General features: G+C 40.6%; 1 protein-coding gene across 5 annotated transcripts in view; it reads left to right on the top strand.

Moving 5' to 3' along the window:
* The first annotated feature begins 700 nt into the window (after nucleotides 1–700).
* The window catches only part of LOC143040592 (uncharacterized), a 106,681-nt gene continuing 84,881 nt past the window's right edge, over nucleotides 701–22,500 (top strand). The window contains exon 1 of one of the 5 annotated variants that reach the window (XM_076211689.1): nucleotides 701–766. The gene's annotated coding sequence lies outside the window, so the exon portion shown is untranslated. The other 4 variants (XM_076211691.1, XM_076211693.1, XM_076211690.1 and 1 more) reach the window with 4 other exon arrangements.

Here is a 22,500-nt window from a genome sequence, read left to right as displayed (position 1 = left end):
CCCTGCCTGACCAAACAACCCCTCCCTCTCTCCCTCTCTCCCTCTCTCTCTCCCTCCCTCCCCGTCCCTGCCTGGCCAACCAACCCCTCCCTCCTTCCCTCCTTCCCTCCTTCCCTCCCTCCCTCTCTCCCTCCTTCCCTCCCTCCTTCCCTCCCTCCTTCCCCGTCCCTGCCTGACCAACCAACCAGCCCCTCTCTCCCTCCCTCTCTGTCCCTACCTCCCTACCTCCCTCCCTCCCTCCCTTCCTACCTCCCTACCTCCCTATCTCCCTCCCCACCTCCCTCCCTCCCTCCCCACCTCCCTCCCTCCCCACCTCCCTCCCTCCCTCCCTCCCCACCTCCCTCCCTCCCTCCCTCCCTCCCTCCCTCCCTCCCTCCCTCCCTCCCCGTCCCTGCCTGACCAACCAACCCCTCCCTCCTTCCCTCCTTCCCTCCCTCCCTCTCTCCCTCCTTCCCTCCCTCTTTCCCTCCCTCCTTCCCCGTCCCTGCCTGACCAACCAACCAGCCCCTCTCTCCCTCTCTCTCTGTCCCTACCTCCCTACCCGTCCCTCCCTCCCTCCCCACCTCCCTCCCTCCCTCCCCACCTCCCTGCCTCCCCACCTCCCTCCCTCCCTCCCCACCTCCCTCCCTCCCTCCCTCCCTCTCGTCGGCCCTGCCCCCCGACTCCCGTGGATCTCCGGACCCGTCTATGCTTTAGTCTGGTTCTGTTACCGCCCGGGCACGCGCCGCCTTCGAGCCGCTCTCTCTCCCGCACACGGACCGCCGCGGTAGTGACTCGATCTCGCGTTCTCGTTCGTCCTCGCGTTGCCAGGGTTCCTCGGTACTCGTGCATTCGCCTGTCAGCCTCTGCCTTTGCTGACACGGAGGACGTTCCACGCCCCTGACCTTACCTGACCTGAGGTTGACCTGAACCTGTGGTTATACAGATATCTGCATCTCTTTCTCTCTCTCTCTCTCTGTCTCTCTCTCTCTCTCTCTCTCTCTCTCTCTCTCTTTATATATATATATATATATATAATCTCTGTCTATCACCTCTCTCTCTCTCTCTCTCTCTCTCTCTCTCTCTCTCTCTCTCTCTCTCTCTCTCTCTCTCTCTCTCTCCGGCTCTTCCCCTCTTCCTTTCCCCTCACTCATCTCCGATTTTTCCTCTTCCATCCCGTTAGTCATTCGTATCTATGTTCGTTCGTCTCTCATCTCATCAATAAGGAAACCTTCATTTGCCCCCTTCCCACCTCCTCCTCCTCCTCCTCCTCCTCCTCCTCCTCCTCCTCCTCCTCCTCCTCCTCCTCCTCCTCCTCCTCCTCCTCCTCCTCCTCCTCCTCCGCTTCCCACTCCTCTTTAAATTGTTCCTCCACCTCTTCCTGTTCCTCCTCATCATCATCCTCTCCCGCCATTTTAACCTCGTTCTCCTCCTCCTCCTCCTCCTTCTCCTCCTCGTCCTCTCTTCTTTATCCTCTTTCTCCTTCTCTTCTTACTCCTCCTCCTCCCCACCACCTCCTCCTCCCCACCTCCTCCTCCCCACCACCTCCTACTTATACTCCTCCTCCTACACCTTCTACTCCTCCTCCTCCTCCTCCTCCTCCTCCTCCTCTTCTTCCTCCTCTTCCTCCACCTCTTCTTCCTCGTCCTACTCCATTCTCTAATGAAGTCCATATATTATTTTCGTCTTTTCTCTTCGTTCTCTCCTTGGAGATTCTCCCTCCTCTTTCTCTTTTCTCTCCTCCTCCTCCACTTCCTCTTTCCTCCATAAGTTCATTTCCCTCCTTCACTCCTTCATATCGTCCTCATTTCCACCTACTCATTTCCACCTATTCATTTCCACCTACTCATTTCCACCTACTCGCTACTCATTTCCTACTCATCCACTTCCTCTTTCCTCCATAAGTTCATTTCCCTCCTTCACTCCTTCATTTCGTCCTCATTTCCACCTACTCATTTCCACCTACTCATTTCTACCTACTCCACCTACTCACTACTCATTTCCTACTCATCCACTTCCCCTTTCCCCCGTAAGTTGATTTCCCTCCTTAACTCCTTCATTTCGTCCTCATTTCCACCTTCCTGTTCATTTTCAATTCATTTTTTCTCCCATATTTTGTTTTCTCCCTTTTGTTCGCGACTTCACTTCTTCATTTCACTTCATCTCCACTTCCTTTTTACTTCATTATCACTTCCCTCCACTTCATCTTCACTTCATTTCATTTAATCAAATTTACTTTCCCCTTACCTCCACTTCGTCATTTCTCTAATTCCCCTTATCTTCACTTCCCTCATTTCATTGTCATTTCCTTCCATTTCATCTTCACTTCATTTCACTTCATCAAATTTACTTTCCCCTTACCTCCACTTCGTCATGTCTCTAACTCGTCTCATCTTCATTTCCCTCATTTCTGTTAACTTCACTTCCTTTCACTTCATTGTCACTTCCTGTCGTGACTACGTCATTTTCACCTCAACCTTTCATTTCCTTTTTCTCCTTCCTATCTCCTCATTCTTGCCCTTCCTTATTGCCCCTCGTTGCCCCCGTCGACTGAACTACATTACAAAACTCGAGAAATTGTGATCAACTTTTTGGATTTGTGATAATTTTTTGGAAGCGAGATGATTTTTCTGAGAGTTTTTTGTGAACATTTTTTGAACTTGTGATAATAGAAATCGAATTTGTGGCTGATTTGGACTTGTGAATCGTGTTTTTGGAATGTGTGACAAACTTTTGGGATTTGTGACGAAGTTTCGGAATTTGTGACCATTTTTTGGATTTTGTGATTTTTTTTTTTTTTTTTTGGGGGGGGGGCCACTAGGCGTGGTGCCTGTTTCCCAAAGCCTCGCCCACCTGTCGAGCATGGAAGCAAACCAAGACTGAACGAACATTTCGTATCTTTATATCCAAATGTCATATCTTTTCGTCCACATGTTTCTTTTGGTTGACTGTGTCGCCATTGTTTTCATTCTCCGTTTTCTTCCAAACATTGAAAAAAAAAAAAAAAAAAATTATTTAATGCTTTAAGAACGTTTTTGGTACGATTCCTGTCCATATAAAAACGTTTCCTACCCAGTCAAAACGTTTGAAAAGTTACTATATACAAGCTGATAACAAGAACCTAAATGATTATTTTAGAAAAACCTTTTCTTTTTCTAAATTTAGTCAAACTTTAAACTCTCTTCACAAAAAACCGAATGTTCAAAATGTGTCAAAATATTCTAGAATGTCTGGAGTGTTCAATATGAACAGACAAAGCGATGTGCTTTCGGACAAGTGTATAATGTGTGACCCCAGCAATGACTATTGTGACACCAAAGAACCTAGTATCTCTCCAGAAACAAATCAATTTCAGAAAATTTCTTCTGAAAATGAAAACAAAGACTCTTATCAAAGGAGATAGACAGGGGGAGAAAAAAGACAGAAAAATAAATAAATAGACAAATAAAAAAAATTATCTTTTCGAGTGGTCTTTCTTGTGTGTATACACCACTCTTGTTACGTGTTTTATAGAAAACGTAAACTCCTTAAGGTTTGTCTTAACATTTATGCACTTCATGAGTTGCCAAAAACCTGATTTTCTTCTAACAAGTGTTAGCTAAGTTATGCCAGCCCCCCAACCATCCCCCACACCCACACCCACCCACGTGTGTTTAATAAACAAAGTACCTGTTTACACAATCACATCAATCTTGTTACCGCCCTCCATCAGTGATTTATGAGCCTTTCGCTGTGAATTTTGGGGGCGGGAGGGGGAGGGGATGTCTGTTCTCTTGTTCAAATAAAACCATATACCGACAGTTGGTATAAAGACACAAGACGTAGAGCTTTGCAGGAGGATTAATTCAGATAAATAAAATCACCTGGCGGTAGATAGAATATATGTACGAATCGTAAGATGTAGTGGAAACGCTGATTAAGACGAGGTTAGCCTTTCTTTGGTTGAAGGAGTTTCTCCCTCACGGGATGAAAGTCGACTGAAGGTAACTAGAATGATGTTAGATTTCCTATCTATCTATGTATCTATATACCAAGTGCTTTTTCCCCCTTATAAGAGAGGTAGCCAAAGCAAAGGCACGTACCCCCTCCCACCTATTCCACACCCGTCCACAACCCTCTCCTCCCCCTCTCATCTTAGCTCCTCTTAGATGACGGGTCATACCTGTATCAATCCCACTGCCCTTGGTCAGAATCAATGTGATTTCCCAAGAAGAATTTTTTCCCACGGGGGTGGGGGGTGTTTAAAGACGGAATATGTGCTGGATTCAGCAGACTGTCTTGTATTGTGTGACCGATAACCAGCGTTTGTATCTTTGGCGATAGTATCACAACGAAGAGGTGAGATTGTACAGACAGTATGGGAGAGAAGGAGGAAGGCAAGTGAGCACAAGTCTATGCCGTGGAATTTGTTTCAGTACTGAAGTGATCTCTGAACCCGAATGAAATCCTCTGCTGTTAATTATAATCAAATCTCAGAAGACTTCAATGGACTTTGATAGGCTGAGTCAACTTTTTTTTTTCCAGATTTTTCTTTCTTTTTTTGAGCTGACATTACTAGATCAAAATCTTGAAGATCTTTTGTCTTCAATTTTTCAAATGAAAGTGATAAAAAACTTAACCAGTTTTTAACAGAAAGCTAAGCATGAGCCGTTTGAAAGAACTGAAGAACCAAAATAAACTGACGATAGTCAAAAAGAACACCAGGCTTGAAGAACTGAAGAACAGAGAAACAAAGGCCGAGAACCGTTGTTCTTTATTACTCCTGGAAGATCTCATACCAGATGACGTCAGTGTATCTAAGTAGTTGACCTACATTGTCAAACTACCGATGGCTGGAGAGGAAGAGAGAGTAATTCTGATGCTTTATGGAAGGGAAAAGGAGCTTTGATCTGAAGCTTTCAAGAAGCTTCGTTGCAAAGTGGGGATTTGCCTGAGAGCATTATCGAGGAAAAATGGGGGAGGAGAAGAGAGGGAAAGGAGGAGGGGAGGAGGAGGAAGAGGAGGAGGAGGAGGAGGAGGAGGAGGAGAAGAGAAGAAGGGGGTTTCAGCTTATCAAAAGAGAAATATTTTTGGTCATCCATACTAGAGTTTTTTTTTTTTTAAGTGTTAGTATGTGACTATCACGAACAAAACTAGCATGATAGTCATAATATATTATTGTGAAGGCTCAAAACTGACCCATACTACATCAGAATAATACAAATATATCTCCCGTTGTTGCTGCATAGACACAGTTTGTAAAAGAAAAATTATTAAGAAACTAATATTTACAGAAATATGGAAAGATAAATTTACATAATACGCTTGCATTTCCACAGAAGAATACCATCTTCCCACTCTATAACACGAGAAAGTATATATCCTTTTAATTAACGAATTCTATTCTGTGACCTAGTTCTTCGAGGTCACCGAAACTTAGGAACGAACGTCAGAGAGAAACGTCTCCCTGTGGCCCGTCACCTTCCTCGCCTTCTTCTGGAGGTGCAGCCCAGAGCGGCTGTCATTCGGTTTTTGGGCTGGACCCAAGGTCGCGGTTGTCGGCTTTTCCTGTATGACTATTATTCGTCACGAATATATCAGTCTTATCAGCCCTACCACGCTGCCTCTTGCCCCCACACACTCTAGATTCATAAGATAGTGTGACGTTTGAGAGGAAAGAATGTGTAGAGGAAACGAAGAAGGAGGTAAGGGCGCTCAAGGTCAGACGAGGAGTCTCTTGCTCTTGAAGCCACTTGCACACTTCGTGAGCACCTCAGACTCTTTGGGAGAATCCCAGACTCTTGTTTTCTTTTAGTTGGCGCTAGAGGATTTTATTAAGTAGATAATTGGGGACCTCCCGTCCAAACACCCACTTGCTCACTTCGTGAGAGTCTCAGACCCTTCGGGAGAATCCCAGACTCTTCCGTTTTCTTTTAGTTGGCGCCAGGAGATTTTATTAAGTAGATAATTGGGGACCTCCCGTCCAAACACCCACTTGCTCACTTCGTGAGAGTCTCAGACCCTTCGGGAGAAGCCCAGACTCTTCTGTTTTCTTTTAGTTGGCGCTAGAGGATTTTATTAAGTAGATAATTGGGGACCTCCCGTCCAAACACCCACTTGCTCACTTCGTGAGAGTCTCAGACCCTTCGGGAGAATCCCAGACTCTTCTGTTTTCTTTTAGTTGGCGCCAGAGGATTCTATTAAGTAGATAATTGGGAACCTCCCGTCCAAACACCCACTTGCTCACTTCGTGAGAGTCTCAGACCCTTCGGGAGAATCCCAGACTCTTCCGTTTTCTTTTAGTTGGCGCCAGAGGATTCTATTAAGTTGCTGAGAGGGAGACTCCCCCTTCCCTCGATTGCTTGAGGCTGATTTCAGCACAGGGTTCCCACTTCGGCTGAAATCGTCGTTGTTTATGTTATCACTGTCGTTGCGGTCATCATCACCTTCATCGTCAGCGTCATCATCGTCGTTGTGGTCGTCGTTATCGTTGTCAACATCTTCCTCGTCGTTATCGTCGTCCTTTACTGTCATCGTTATCGTTATCATTATCACCATCGTTTTCATCGTCATCGCCATCACCATCATCATTATCCCTTACCTGGTCTTGAACAATGAATTTATTATGTCATAACTAAAAAAATAAATAGATAAATAAATAAAAATATATAGAGCGCTGCACATAGTAGGAGGAGTAGGTAACATAAGCTCACACTCTAGCCTTCTCTCACACTCCTCAGTAGTTCACGAGGAAGATGCACGAACAACTCCCTCAAGTCCTCAGTGTGACGTCAATGCTCGCACTAGGCATTATGACGTCATCGCTTTGTTGACGTCATATCCGTTTGATTCATGTCGATGAAATGATGATAAGACAGTCTGCTGTGACCAGTGCACTTTCTGGTAATACCTGGACATGATAGAGTTGTAAACATTTATAAGCCAATTATTCAAAATTTTATGAGTCTGTTGTGTAACGTTGATGGGTTAGCTTGTGTAATTCAGGTGTCTAGTTGTTTTGAATATACAAGATTCAACCATGGTCAAGCCATGAAGATATATATACATATATATATATACATACATATATATATATATATATATATATATATATATATATATATATATATATATACATAATATATATTGGGGAAGGTAAATGGCTTGATATAAGACATGTAATTCCGCAGACATCTGAAGATGGCTCATAATATATCAGAATTGTGAATATATATTATGTCTTTCGTCAATGAATACTTAATATATTTCTGTATAAAGTAATTGAAATTATTTCCAAAGCAAAGTTGTATTGCTCTGATAATAATGAAAAATGTCTTTGCACAGTTTTAGTACATTATATCACCGTGACTGAAACAGTCATGCACATGTATTAAGTCATGCTACCGTCACAGTCATGCAAAGGTTTATATGTCAGTTTTACATGGAAGTCTTCTGTATGAAAGCATGACGATGACGCCAGTGCATGAAGATCAGCATAGTGCATGATTTTTTTTTTTTTTTTTTTTTTTTTACGAAGGCACGTGACCAGGCTAGCCTCACAGCGGGTTATGAAAAAACAAAATCAAAGCCACACACGTGTTCAATTTTAAATCGTTTCCAAATACTTGATGGCTTTATAGACCTTTACAAATACATACACATTCCCTTTGAGCGATCACCGTCCCTTTAAGCAATGTTCAAAGGCAGAAGTATTGCACGGAATTTCTTTTTTTACCGTTCAATATGTCGTTTTGATTCGGTCATACACACTTAGAGACTCTGAATAATATTTTCTCTCATACCACGAAAGATTCTAGTTAATAAAAAAAATGAAAGACGTTTTTTTGAGCAACGGCGAAGTCTTCTGATGTGAAAAGAATCATGATTTCTTAGCCTAAATAAACACTCTGAAGTTGGCCACCATCCAGAAGGGACTAATCTCACTTAATTTTTATTTTCTATTTATTTATTTATTTATTCATTTATTGTATTTTTATTTGTTTATTTGTTTATTTATTTTTTCATTTTTATTTATTTATTTTCTATGTATTTTTATTTTATTTATTTATTTATTTACTTTATCGTCATTATTAATATATGTATATATATACATATATATATATATATACATATGTATATATATGTATATATATGTATATAGATATACATATATATATACATATTAATATACATATATATATATATATATATAATATACATATATATATATATATATATGTATATGTATATATATATACATATATATGTATACATTATATATATATATATATGTATATATACTTTTTTCCGTGGTCACTTTTTTTTCCAAAGGTCGCACGAAAGTATTAAACTCCTTCAGAACCCCTAAACTGAATAAAATCGCATGGCGACAGCAAGAATAAAATATCTAAAGAGAACATTGCACTTCGATGTCTTCAAAGCTTCTTGAAACCGCTGTTCAGAGGCTCTCGCCAAAAATTAATAGAATTATCTATCGTTTGCTAAAACTACTATTTCATCAAATCAGACTATGAACCATTTGTCTTGGGACGGGATTTGGAAAAAAATGGAGGCCTCTGTGGATCGATGGGGTCCCAGTGGACTAAGGGTCTCTTCAATCCAGGGTCCTTGAGTCTACTTTGTAGATTAATAAAGTGACCTGTCGTCTGATAAAGATAAATAGACAAAATATAACATTAGGTTGAAGAAGTTGATTTGTTGAGTGGCTACACTGATTTGTAGAGTTTTGTCTCAGAATTGATTTTTGGATTGAAATTAAAATTTTGCAAAAAAAAATGTTTTACTGAGAGAGAAAGAGAAAAGAAAGAGAGAGAGAGAGAGAGAAAGAGAGAGAGAGAGAGAGAGAGAGAGAGAGAGAGAGAGAGAGGGAGAGAGAGAGCGAGAGAGAGAGGGAGGGAAAGAGAGAGAGAGAAATACCAGACACTTCTACATCAGTGTAATATTTCCCAAACACCAACAAGACTTTAGTCAAAATATATAATATATATATATATATATATATATATATATATATATATATATATAATATAATTTTTTTCTTTTTCTTTTTTTCTTGTCTATAAGACTGACCAAATTGAAACACTGCTATATGGACGAGACTGTCTCGGAACTATGATATCCTTTCTTTGGCCTATTGATACAACGGGGCCTCTCTATCTCCTGAAGGAATCTGGACGAGCTGAAAGACCAAGTCAGCGCTGATACACGGTTCTCCTTTGTGCGTGTCTGTATGACGTGTGTGTGTGTGTGTGTGTGTGTGTGTGTGTGTGTGTGTGTGTGTGTGTGTGTGTGTGAGAGAGAGAGAGAGAGAGAGAGAGAGAGAGAGAGAGAGAGAGAGAGAGAGAGAAAGTGAGTCTGAGTCAGTGAATCAGTGAGTGAGTCAGTGAGTTAGTCAGTCAGTCAGTGAATGAGTGAGTGATACAGTGTGAGTGTGAGAGAGAGTGTGAGAAAGGATATGAGAGAGAGTGAGTGAGTGGTTTGCAGAAACTTGTGCCTTTCCAGACCTTAACCTAAGGAAGGTTTTGACCGTCCAGTTTCCACTGGAATTCCAGCTTGAAGGGAAAGAGAGAAATGTGGCGAATCCAGACCAGGTGGAATATGAATTCAAACCGGTGGAAGTTTCGAGTTCTGTTCTGTGGGCTTTTTCTTCTGTAAGAACTTGATGGGACGGAGAGGGCTGGGGGTCGCCGATTTAATTAAGCGGCCTTGCTGTGGATGTCCTGTGTCTTGCGGCACTGCTTCTGACCCAGGGTAGTGGACAAGATGCAGGGATGACCCGTCATCCAGGAGGTGCTAAGATAAGAGGGAGGGAAGAGGGTAGAGGGGAGTGGAGTATGTAGGGGATGGAATGGGTGGGCGTGGTTTCTGATTTTTTTTTTTTTTTTTTTTTGGCTACCTCCCTTGTAAGGGGGAAAAAGCCTTTGGTATATGAATATAAGAACTTGATTCACCCTTCCATCCTCTCCATGATCCTTTTTTTTTTTTTTTTTTAGCGTATTTCAAAGAGCAAGAATAAAGGCAAATAAATGAGTGAATAATTAGATGTATAGATACATACATACATACATATACCAAAGACTTTTCCCCCTTACACGGAGGGGTAGCCAAAAAGAAAACGCTTAAAAACCACTCCCACCCATTCCATTTCCTATATATTCCCCTCCCCTTCACCCTCCTCCCTCCCTCTTATCTTGGCACCTCTTGGATGACGGGTCATCCCTGCATCCTGTCCACTGCTCTGGGAGATAAAAATAAGAAAAAATATTTGCAAAGGCTCAATACTCATTGTCGTTCTCTTTCTCTTCCTCTTTTTCTTCTTCCTCCTGCTCCTCTTCCTCCTTTTCTTCTTCCTCCTGCTCCTCTTCCTCATCTTTCTCTTCCTCCTCTTCCATTCCTATCACCTCCTCTTTCTCACCTCCTCCTTACTTCTTCATCCTTAACTATTCCTCCTCCTTCTTTTTACTTCCTTCTCCTCACCTCCTCCTTACCTCCTCTTTCTCCTTCTTCTCTTTCTCTTCTCTCAAATATTCTCACTCTTTTTTATATATATACATTCTTCTTCCTCTTCTTCCACCTAAAGTTTCTTCTACCATTTTCCCTCGTTTTTCGCTGAAACAGATAAAAAAGAGATTTGCGGGGAAGGGTAGAAATCTGAACTTGACGTTTATGGATTTGGAAAAAACGTATGACAGAGTAGAGTGCACAGCTTCAGTCCAGGTGTTGGGTGAATGTGCGCGCGGGAAGTGAATGGCCTTGCTGAAGGATTGATAAAAGCTTTTGTACACACATGTATACACACACACACACACACACACACATACACACACACACACACACACATACACACACACACACACACACACACACACATGTGCGCCACATACATGCACACCACACATATGCACACACACACGCACACACACACACACACACACACACACGCACACACACACGCACACACACACACACACACACACACACACACACACACACACACACACACACACGAACCGTGGCGCGGTGCTAGAGTTCCCGGCTGCCACTACGGTGATCCGGGTTCGAATCCCGCCCAGAGCTAAAACAGCTTCATTATCACTGCGCTGCGGGTCGTTACTCCTACTCCCGTGTGCTGGGAGTTGGGGATGTATGTGCGTGTAAGGTCACGACATTACCCATAGATCGGACATATACGAGCTCTGAGCTCTCTTCCGGGAGGGAAATAGCTGTCGATCACGAGTCTAACACGTTATCCAAGAACATGGTAAAACACACACGTATACACGCACTTGCACTCAGTCATGAACATAAATACGTATGTATACATATACATACATAGGTTTGTGTACCGTTTGTACATATAAGCCTAGTCTTGTACATGCAAGATTGGTCAATTTAACGGCCAATTACAATAATTACAAAAATAGCTAATTATAAGATCATAATGGTTCCTCATACACACACACACACGCACATGAACACACACACACACACACACACACACACACACACACACACACACACACACACACGAAAACACACACACACACACACGAACACACATAAACACACATACGTACGCATTAAACTAAACGAAAACAATTATAATAAAAAATGCTTGTAAACTCGAAACGGCATTGTTGCAATCACCCACACGATAGCACCCAGGTGGGTCGGTTTGTGCGTCTGCGAACGCCGAGAGAAGCGTCCGCCATCGCCCCGGCTTCCATCACCAAATTGGCATTATACGCTGAAGGGCTCCGACTGCAAAACTCGACTCTTCGGCGAGGTCGAACCAGCAGAAGTCTTTGATCCTCTCTAACGAAGTACTCCAGTTGAATTCTCTTCGGCGGAGGGGAACAGGACCCCTTCGAGCTGAGCCTGACCTGTACGTTGGTAGGTAGGGAGGCCAGGGCAGCGGGGGGGAAAGGGGTCTCGATCATCCGAGGGGGTCTTCACACAGTGGGGCAGTAGGGGAGATGGAGTTTATCGAGATGGAGAAGGATCAGGGAAGATTGCCTCCATGCTTCCTATACGAAACCGGGTTTTGATGTGAATTGCTTCTGAATCAAAGCCGGGGGGGAGAGGGGGGGCAGTGGCGAGAGGGGGGAGTGGTTTGCCCACCCGGAGGAGGGAACGGAGATGATGTGGCTTTCTTGATTTTTTTTTTATTATTATTTTTTTTTTTTTTTTGTCTCTAGGGGTAGTGATACCACTACTTCCATTAACTATTGTCATGATTGTAAAGATACTTTTTCCTCTTTGAATCCGAATATAAAAATGTTTTTGCGTTTTTTAGTTATCTTCCAAGGTTAAAGAACCATTTTTACTTGCTAGCCCTTTGATACAAATGTGTTTTATACCTGTGAGCCAAGGGATAAAATTACTTTTTTAAAGTTCTGAACCCAAAGGTAAAAATACTTATACTGGGTAAAGATCCACAGGAGTAAGGTAACTTTTTCCTTTGCTATGATCACGATGGTAAATGTGAATGTGTGTGTTTATATATATTATATATATGTATTTGTATATGTATATATGTATTTGTATATGTATATATATGTATTTGTATATGTATATATATGTTTGTATATGTATATATATGTTTGTATATGTATATATGTATTTGTATATGTATATATGTATTTGTATATGTATATATGTATTTGTATATGTATATATGTATTTGTATATGTATATATGCATTTGTATATGTATATATGTATTTGTATATGCATATATGTATTTTTATATGCATATATGTATTTGTATATCTATATATGTATTTTTATATGCATATATGTATTTTTATATGCATATATGTATTTCTATATGCATATATGTATTTTATATGCATATATGTATTTTATATGCATATGTATTTGTATATGCATATATGTATTTGTATATGCATATATGTATTTATATATGCATATATGCATTTGTATGTGTATATATGTATTTATATATGCATATATGTATTTGTATGTGTATATATGTATATATATGCATATATGTATTTGTATATGTATATATGTATTTATATATGTATATATGTATTTATATATGCATATATGTATTTATATATGCATATGTATTTGTATATATGTATTTGTGTATATGTATATGTATATATGTATATGTATATGTATATATGTATATGTATATGTATATATGTATATATGTATATATGCATATATGTATATATGTATGTTTATATGTATATATGCATTTGTATATGTATTTGTATATGTATATATGTATTTGTATATGTATATGTATATTTGTATATGTATACATATATTCATATGTTTACATATTTTTTCTTCTTTTTCTCCCTTGGGATGAAGCCCCGAAACTCCTAACTGGTCCTACCTTGACTCCATCAGCTCTCCCCTCTTGGTCCCCTCGATCCCTTCCCTCTTTGTCCAGCTCCCACTCACGCTCCCACTTGTGTTAACAAACAAAAAAATCGAATTACGAATCTGGATTCAAATGGCCCAAGGTAAATGGGATCGATAGTGTTTTGTGCCGTATAGGTTGAAACGTGCTCGAAGGATGTAATCTGGGTTTGTTGGTGCTCTTCCTGTTGGTGCTCTTCCTGTTGGGTCGATTTGTTTCATTGTGTTTCAAAAATGAAACTTGACTCGATCGAGTACCAGTTTGTGTTGTCTCTTGATTTGTCGTGGTTTGTGTTCTTGCGGGAAACGTCCTCAAAGACTAGAACCTGAATTTGCAAATGCTCTTCTTGTTGGGTTCATTTGTGTATGTTGCTGTAATTACAGCACCTATAAGTCCTGTAATGCATGTCTGCCCCGGTCTTACTGTAGTTTGTATTCTCTCATTCTTCCAAAGTGAGTACTAGAATGCATTAAACTATGTTGTCTTGTGGTTATTAGTGTTACACTATTTTCTCATTTTGGTGTATTTTTTATCTCTGTCGGAGTTTATCACTATCAGTTTCCATAGCAGACATGACGTTCAGGCAGTGGTACAATGTTGCAAGAATCGAAGATATTTTTTCTTTATCATTTTCTTATCTTATTCATTGACTTGATAGCTAGCTTATACTCTGGAACAGAGATTGCTGTAAGGTATGGAAGAGCCGTGTTTTGTTTTGCTTCACTCCTGTTAATTCAGGAGTGAGGCAAGGGTGTGTCATCGCCATAACACTTTTCAACACCTGTAGGGATATCTGTGGAAAAGGAGTCGGCGAAAAAGGAATACATAGCGACAGGATGACATAGGGAAGGAAATGTGGTACAATTTAGGATAAAAAACGAGAGATGGGTGAATCAGAAACAAAGCTTCAGAGGCGTCGGGATTGTGAAGAGGAATGGAAGGAGAGGAAAGAAATAAACATGGAGGAGGCAAACATGCTGATGTGGAACAGAGAACAGTGACGTAGAAGAAGAAAGGAGAGACAATGGAAAACAGAAACGGGACAGGTGGACAGAAATTCATAGACATGAAAATTAATATATATATATATATATATATATATATATATATATATATATATATATATATATATATATATATAAAATAATGTGTATACATTGTGACGAATGTGGATAGGAGGTAAAGGGAACACGGGCTGAGGGAAATACTTTTATTCCTGACCAACTTGACTTCAAACTATATTCCTCTGAAGAAGCCACTCAGGCGAAACTAGTCAGGAATATAAGTATTTCCCTCAGCCCGTGTTCCCTTTACCTCCTATCCATATGTAATAATGTTAAAGATAGAAAATCTAATGAGTGATATTAGGAGAGTTTTCAGAATTAAACAGGCAGACTGAGGATGGATAGGAAATGTGAATAAAGGTCAAGTTTTGAGGAAAGGTATGAAAACATATGAAAAAAAAATCCTTCTGAAAGGTGAGGAAAATTGTCCAGTCGAAAACTGTTTTTTCTCTTCTTTTTACAAGTGGAAGTATTCGAATATCTGTGGGAATATATCGGGGATCTCCATTTTTTTTTTTTGGGGGGGGGGATGGGAGAAGGGGGAGTTCTTCCCTCGTGGGAGGGGGGGGGTTCACCATTTTACCCACGCTAGGAACCCCCCCCCCCGGCCCAAAAATATTCACCTCACCTTTTTTTGGCTGGGGAACTTGGACAAAATTCAAATGTCCATGGACGCTCTGAGCCTAAAGTTGACCAAATCCTCTGGCCGCTGTGTTACAATTCCAAAAGCCAGGCATCTTTTAACAGGATCTGGCTCGGTTTCACACGGATCGACTTTTCGCCGTCTGTACTTTTCGCCGTCTGCCACTCATAATCTCCGGTCACACTGTCACGACTCAAGTGAGTTCGATTGAGTAGAAATGACTTCGGTTACTTTTTTTTTTTTTCTTTTTTTTTTTTAATCTCCAAATGTCATATTATCTTTGCGTCATATATTGAGAACCCGAAGGCCGAACTAAGAGAAGATAAAAACCTATAATACGAATATTAGACACGTTCTTGAATTGTAGACTTGTAAAATTTAGAATATTATAAGCGAAGCCGTCTTGAAGCTTTTCGAATTAACAACATTGACGAAAATCGTGATTGTGTGACTGGGGGCTTTAAATCTCTGTGTACCATCTCAGCTCGACTTGATATATTTGTTTATTTTCATTTGTTCATTGATCTATTGATTCATTTTTCTCGTCAGTTTTCTCCTTGCATTGTCTTTCGTTTCTTTCTTTTTCTGGTATTGGTAAATCTCCCCAATTCCAGACGTTTCTCAAACAATGCAATAACTGCGCTTTCAGACAACAATACTTTTTCAAAGGTTCTCGCAAATATTTTTTCCTTATTCCTAAGTTTTTTTTTATACTATTATTCATTTATTTATTTATCTATTTATTTATTTATTTATTTATTTATTTATTTGTTTATTTATTCATTTATTCATTCATTCATTTATTTATTTATTTATTTTAATTATTTCAGAATAGTTCTTTGCTGTTGTTTCTACTTCGCATACTTCATATCTTTCTGTTATACTGTATACCATTATTAAATATTACAGGCATACCTATCTCTTTGATCAGAGTTCTATCATATATATATATATATATATATATATATATATATATATATATATATATATATATATATATATACATATATATATATATTATATATATATATATATAATATAGTTTCTATTTACTTATAGCTCCTTTTTATTCTCATAACCTTATATAGATTATGTGTAAAAAGTATATGTATACACGTGTATATGTATGTATGTGTGTATGTAGCTCCTTTTTATGTCCATAAACTTAAATGGAGTATATGTATAAAGTGTGTATGTATATGCATGCATGTATGTATGTAGCTCCTTTTTATTCTCATAACTTTAAATGGATTATGTGTATAAAGAGTGTGTGTGTGTGTATGCATGTGTATATGTATGTGTGTATGTAGCTCCTTTTTATTCTCATAAATTTAAATGGATTATGTGTATAAAGAGTGTGTGTGTGTGTATGCATGTGTATATGTATGTGTGTATGTAGCTCCTTTTGGTTCTCATAACCTTATATAGATTATGTGTATAAAGAGTGTGTGTGTATGCATGTGTATATGTATGTGTGTATGTATATAAATATGTATGTATATATACTGTATGTGTATTTCATATCTTCTCCAATAACCATTAACAGATTTTCCTCTCTTCCACGTTGGCTGAGATTATTCTCTGTCCAGTTTCCCCTCTTTTTCAATACTAGACCATTTCTCTCTCTATCTCTTTCGACCATTTCTCTCTCTATCTCTTTCTCTTTTCTCTTTATCTCTCAGTGTGTGTGTGTGTGTGTCTGTGTGTGTGTGTGTGTGTGTGTGTGTGTGTGTGTGTGTGTGTGTGTGTGTGTGTGTGTGTGTGTGTGTGTTTATTTACCTAGTTGTATTGTTCGGGATGAGAGCTATGCTCGTAGTGACCCGCTTTTGTGTCTTTCCGAATCCAGTTTGTTCTTAAAGTCGTGTATAGTTTTAACACTCACTGTTTCCTCTTTCAGTTTGTTCCAAATATCTATCACTGTATAGAAAGCTATTCTTTTTCAGATCTCTTCTGTGTGTGTGTGTGTGTGTGTGTGTGTGTGTGTGTGTATTCACTTGGTCTTTGGATCACGTGTTGGACTCGTGATCGACAGCTATTTCCCTCCTGGAAGAGAGTTCAGAGCTCGTAGGTCCGATCTATGGGTAATGCTATGACCTTGCACACACACACACCCCCAACTCCCCGCCCACGAGAGTTGGAGTAACACCCCTCAGCGCTGCGATACTGATATTATTTCAGCCCCGGGCGAGAGTCGAACCCGGACCTCCGTAGTGGCAGGCCAGAGCTCTAACCACAGCGCCATGAGAGGTGTGTGTGTGTGTGTGTGTGTGTGTGTGTGTGTGTATTCACCATGGTCTTTGGGTCACGTGTTGGACTCGTGATCGACAGCTATTTTCCTCCCGGAAGAGAGCTCAGAGCTCGTATGCCCGATCTATGGGTAATGCTGCGACCTCACACGCACGCACACACCCAACTCCCCGCCCACGAGAGTTGGAGTAACGACTCGAAGCGCAGCGATACTGAAATTATTTCATCTCTGGGCAGGATTCGAGCCCGGACCGCCGTAGTGACAGTCGGAGACTCTACCAACCGCGCCACGGGTCGTGTGTGTGTGTGTGTGTGTGTGTGTGTGTGTGTGTGTGTGTGTGTGTGTGTGTGTGTGTGTGTGTGTGTGTGTGTGTGTGTGTGTGTGCGTGCGTATGTGTGTGTGTTTGCGTGTGTTTCCATGTGCCTTTCGTACTTCTAAGTGTGTTTTGTTTTTCTTTTTTCTTTCAGAATTTCTTCGTTTATATTTCTGTCAAACTTCAGGTCTTCCTTTTTGTTTGTCTGTCAGTGCTATTCCGTTTTCTTTTTCTTTACCTCTTTTTCCTCCTGTGTCGATTACTGACTGCATCAATTTCATGCGATCAATATGACTTTAGTCAAATCTCTTCGGAACTAAGTCAGGCAGCATTTTCTTCTGACCGAAGGCTAAAAAAAAAAAAAAAAAAAAAAAAAAAAAAAAAAAAAAAAAAAAAAACAAAAAAAAAAAAAAAAAAAAAAAAAAATCCACTTCAATTTCAACTATACTTCCTTTATGCTGTCTAACTCTCTTTTACCGCCTCTAAGACGTCATTTCTTCAGCGCAATAGCATCCAGAAGAAAACTATTGTTGAAGAACAACTGAATACCGTACATGTATTTTAACTTTATGTCACCCTGACAGTCTGTCAGCCTTTCTATATGTCTCCTGTCATATTATTTGCCTCAATGTCCATCTGTCTGCCCGTCTGTAATTCATTTAATGCACACATACATATATTCTATGTATACACGTACGTGCGCACACACATACACACACACACACACACACACACACACACACACACACACACACACACACACACACACACACACACACACACACACACACACACACACATAGATATCTGGAACAAACTGAATGAAGAAACAGTGAGTGCAAAAACTAAACAAGAATTTAAGATCAAACTGGATGATGAAAGATACAAAAACGGGTCACTACGAGCATAGCTCTCTTCCCGTAAAATACAACTAGGTAAACACACACACGCACACACACACACGCACGCACGCACACGCACGCACACACGCACGCACGTTCTAGTGAAGCATATGCTAGGATTCTTAACCACCAAGGAGAAATCCTAGAAATAACGTTGTCACATCACTCCTGTCAATCTTGCAATGCTGCCATTCTGATGACAGGCTTGATAACAATATTGCACGTTCTGCGTTCGTCCCTGCCCTGTTGCTGACTAAGAAGAACGTGGGGGGGAGTGGGGGGAGAGGGGTTAAGCCTCCCCCCTCCACACTCGTTGTTGCAAAGTTGCAAGAGATATTGATAACGTCGTTGCATTGGCGTCGCGCGCGTTTTGCAAGGGAAGGTTGTAGCTTCCACGCGCATTCACAAACTCCAGAGAAAGTCGATGTAGACATGTTCAGCTTCTGGTCACTAGCAAGGGAATAAAAGTAAGAATTTCTTCTTTAACCGGGTTGTTAATGCGTGGAATTCATTACCTTCCACTGTCGTTGAAAGTAACACAATAATAACATTTAAAAAAAAATCGCGTAGATAAATACTTAGACTCTAATCCGCAAATAAAAATCTATCCCTTGCAATAATAGATCTGACAGCCGGGCATTTAATTGTAATTGGATAGGATAGTGGTAGCAGTAGTGTTAGTTCATCGCCTAGTTATCCTGTTTTCTTAATTGTAGCTTAGTATAGCAAACACAGCCTCGTTGGGACCAGTAGGGCTCCTGTGGTTTGTTCTTCCTTTCTGTTCCTTTGTGACCTCCAAATGCTATGGGTCATAAGCACCTTTGGAGAACTTGTTGTGGGTGTTTACTGAGTGGGTACATACACAAGAACTCTTTCTTCTCCCTCTCCTTCCTCTCACTTTCCCTCTCCTACCCTCTCCCTCCCCTCACTTTCCTTCTCCTCCCTTTCCTTTTCCTTCTTCCTCCCAAATTTGTCCTTCTTCTTACCCAGTATAGGAATATTAACTGGATCAGTTTTATGTCAATTTGTATAAACATTCATATATACAAAAATACATACATAATACGTACACACACACACACGCACACACACATACACACACACACACACACACACACACACACACACGACTCGTGGCGTAGTGGTAGAGTTCCCGGCTGTCACTACGGAGGTCCGAGTTCGAATCCCGTCCAGGTCTGAAATAATTTCAGTATCGCTGCGTTGCTCTGCGGGTCGTTACTCCAATTCTCGTTGGCGGGGAGTTGGGTGTGTGTGTGCGTGTAACGTCACAGTATTACACATAAATCGGTCATATATGAGCTCTGAGCTCTTTTCTGGGAGGGAAAATGCTCTCGATCACGAGTCTAACACGTGACCTAAGACCACGGTGATGAATCACACACACACACACACACACACACACACACACACACACACACACACACACACACACACACACACACACACACACACACACACACACACACACACACACACACACACACACACACACACACACACACAAACAACACCTGCTAGATGTTTATGTTTCCCAGTGCGAGGCAGAGGAAGTTATGTTATTGTTTAATGTTGCGCGACGGAAAGACGTGGGCCCCGTCTTGTGTGACGTGGGGGTCGGGAGGGTATGGTAGGGGTGGTAGGGTGGCTTTGACGGCTCGCTCCGTGTGTGATGGAGGCTAATGGCTAAGATGTTCTTTAGAGCCGAGGGACGAGTAATGAGATACCTTAGGTGCTAACAGCAGTAATTGAATATATACGAGCTTATAGGAAAATGTGTGTGCGTGTGTGTGTGCGTGTGTGTGTGTGTGTGTGTGTGTGTGTGTGTGTGTGTGTGTGTGTGTGTGTGTGTGAGAGAGAGAGAGAGAGAGAGAGAGAGATCCACCACGATCTGAACACACATATGGCCCGAGCAATGGGTAATGCAGTGGACTTTAGACACGTACATCCAACTGTGTGTGTGTGTGTGTGTGTGTGTGTGTGTGTGTGTGTGTGTGTGTGTGTGTGTGTGTGTGTGTGTGTGTGTGTGTGTGTGTGTGTGTGTGTGTGTGTGTGTGTGTGTGTGTGTGTGTGTGTGTGTGTGTTTGTGTGTGTGTGTGCGTGCGTGTGTGTGTGTGTGTGTGTGTGTTATATTCAAAAACGTGCACAAACAATCCTGGAAGAGTGCCAGCCCAAACAATACTGGACCCAGAACCTTGGCACCGCCAGTTTCCAGTTTCCAGTTTCCAGCAGGAATGTAAATTTTGACATCATCCAGGAGCATTCCATGTTCACCATTGCCATCCCGGGCTAAGCTGAGCTGGACAATGTTGAACCGGACAATTTTCATTTTTGATTCATTCATAAATTCAACCATTCTTATTTTTACTTAATTATTCATTTATCTGTTTACTTATGTTTTTTGTTTGTTTTATCTATTTATCTATTTATTTACTAGTTCACTTATCTATATTCATTAATTTATTTATTTATTTACATAATTTCTATTATGTTATTCCTTTGATACCGTACCTCTGTGTGTGTGTATATATATACTGTATATATATATATATATATATATATATATATATATATATATACTGTATATATATATATATATATGCATACATACATATATATACATATATGCTGGTACATTCCTCTGAAGAAGCATAGAGTGAAACCGGTCAGGATTAAACTCAGGAACTCGGAACTAGACCCGTGACTTCTTTTTCCACCTTCATCAACATATACATATATACATACATATATAAATACATACATATATATATATATATATACTGTATGTGTATATATGAATATACACATGCATATACAGAACATATTCCCAATGTACATTCAATACATATATATTTGCTGTACATATACATATACACACACATTTACATGTACATACACATATACATATTCATATATGCGTGTGTATGTTTGTATAATTAGTTTCATACTTGAATCTGTTTAATTCGTCCGTGTTAGGGTTTGCTGTGGCGAAGAGGAAGAGAGTTGAGAGTTGAGGGGAAGGGAAGAGGAAGAGGAAGAGAGTTGAGAGGAAGGGAAGAGGAAGAGGAAGAGAGTTGAGAGGAAGGGAAGAGGAAGAGGAAGAGAGTTGAGAGGAAGGGAAGAGGAAGAGGAAGAGAGTTGAGCGGAAGGGAAGAGGAAGAGGAAGAGAGTTAAGAGGAAGAGGAAGAGGAAGAGATATGAGAAGAAGGAAAGAGGAAGAGAGCTGAGAGTTGAGAGCAAGGGAATATCAAAGAGAGGAAAGTGAAGGACGGGGAGGAGAGGAGAGGAAAGAAAGAGAGAAGAAAGGGAAAGAGAGAAAGAGGGGGGAGGGGAAGGAGGGAGTGGGGGAAGAGGTAGAATGGGAATTAAGGAAGAGACAAGGAGGGAGGGAGGGAGGGAGGGAGGGAGGGAGGGAGATAGGGAGGAGGGAGGGGGTAGAGGGAGGTATAGAATGGTGGGGGAGAGTGAGGGAGATACAGAAGAGAAAGGGAAGAGGGAGAAAGAGAGAGAGAGAGAGAGAGAGAGAGAGAGAGAGAGAGAGAGAGAGAGAGAGAGAGAGAGAGAGAGAGTCGGAGAGTGGCCAATTAGATGAAGTCAAAGAAAAAATAAGAAAGAAAAGAGAATAAGATTTGGAGAAAAGAAATGAAAATATGAAAAACGGGAATTATGGTGGACGCAATAAAAACATAGACGAGGATCATGACGATGATGAAGTTGGTGATTACCAACAAAATTAGAATCGTCAGTGATAATTAATGACGGTGCTGAAGATGACAATAATGATAATGATAGTGGTTTTCAGAGAACTGAAGATGACGATGAAGGAAGTGATGATGGTGATGATAAAGATGGTGATGGTGATGATGAAGGAAAGATTAGCAAAAGGAGGAGGAGGAAGAGGAGGAAGAGGAAGAAGAGGAGGAAAAGGAGAAGAA

Source organism: Oratosquilla oratoria, chromosome 29 (genome assembly GCF_046742065.1).
Source record: "Oratosquilla oratoria isolate Oo_2021 chromosome 29, ASM4674206v1, whole genome shotgun sequence".
Taxonomy (NCBI): domain Eukaryota; kingdom Metazoa; phylum Arthropoda; class Malacostraca; order Stomatopoda; family Squillidae; genus Oratosquilla; species Oratosquilla oratoria.
Note: the sequence above shows the minus strand (reverse complement) of the source record. Positions and strands in the feature narration are given on the sequence as shown.